Source organism: Benincasa hispida, chromosome 8, assembly GCF_009727055.1.
Source record: "Benincasa hispida cultivar B227 chromosome 8, ASM972705v1, whole genome shotgun sequence".
Taxonomy (NCBI): domain Eukaryota; kingdom Viridiplantae; phylum Streptophyta; class Magnoliopsida; order Cucurbitales; family Cucurbitaceae; genus Benincasa; species Benincasa hispida.
Window position 1 is genome coordinate 30,758,067 of NC_052356.1, and position 1,597 is coordinate 30,759,663.

A 1,597-nucleotide genomic window follows, 5' to 3' on the forward strand; every position below is an offset into this window, starting at 1 on the left:
CTCACAAATTTGAAACTTTACGGACTTAAGTTGCATGACCATCACGTTCTTATGCAACAATTATTACCGGTAGCCATTCGTGATATTTTATCCAAACATGTAAGACTTGCAATTACTCGCCTATGCTTCTTCTTTAATGCTATATGTTGCAAGGCGATCGATTCATCTCAGTTAAAGGGTATGCAAGAGGATACGTTGTCACTCTATGCCTCTTAGAGGAGTATTTTCCTCCATCATTCTTCACAATAATGGTACACCTTGTAGTGCATCTCGTAAGAGAAGTTGAGTTTTGTGGACCTGTTTATTTGAGGTGGATGTATCCTTTTGAACGATACATGAAAGTATTGAAAACTTATGTACGAAATAGAAATCGACCAGAAGGATGTGTTGGAGAAAATTATATTGTTGAAGAGACTATAGAGTTTTGTTCTGAATTCGTATCTGGTGTTAATTCTATTAGGCTAAACTCATCGACAAAGAAAGCGAATTTAAACATTGATAGAGTATTGCTAGCTGCTTCTTTTATCAGACTGAGTAAGGATGAGTTGGATCAAGCTCAACTTTATGTCATTCAAAATGTAAATGATATGCTTCCTTAGTCGAGTATGTAGATCTCCATCTTATTCTCGGTTTAGATTACTTGATTATTCAATAATCTTCTAACTTTGTCATTTATAATAGGCAACATATGGATATTTTGTCTAAGCTCAATTCTGGTAAAAATAAAATAGAAAGTGGCTTCAAGAAGAGCATAATCGTACATTCAGTCGGTGGTTGTCCACACGGGTAATCTCTAGAGACCTAATATTTGATGTATAATTAAATGTTAACTACTAAAATATTATGAAATATATCGTAGGTTGCACTAGCTCTCGAAGTTTCCAAAAATTCCATATCGCCTTCTTTGAGATGGATAGCTAATGGACCTTATCCAAATTTGGCAAAATATTCTGATCAATGGTTACTACTATCACACAAAGAATCGTGATGATGTTAGGAGGGTTCAAGATAGTGGAGTTAGTATAACGACTATCATAATGCAAGTCTCTAGTGCTAAGGATAAAAGGCCCGTCATGTCAGATATGACCTTTTATGGTGTAATACAAGAAATATGGGAGCTTGACTATCATGGATTATCATTTATTTTATTTAAATGTAATTGGGTTGAGAATAGAACTGGAGTCAAAACAGACGAGTTTAGGTTTACTATTGTGGACCTCAATCGTATTGGACATAAATCAGACCCATTTATTTTAGCCTCCTAAGCAAAACAAGTGTTTTATGTAAAAGACCTCGCAAATTCGGGTTGGTCAATTGTTTTAACATCTCCACAACGAACAACTGAGGATGATTTTTATGAAGATGAAATAGGAGATATGCTACAAGAGTGTGGTTACAGAGGTATGCAAAGAATGCCCAATGTTGATACATCTATTCAGATTGATGATACAACATCCACATACATTAGAAATGATTGTGAGGGTAGATGGGTTGATAAATAATGTATTAAACATGGTATATCATTTACTATGGTTATATCTATTTAAATATTAAGATTATATGTTTTTTGTGTGAGTAATGTTTTTTTTTTTTTTTT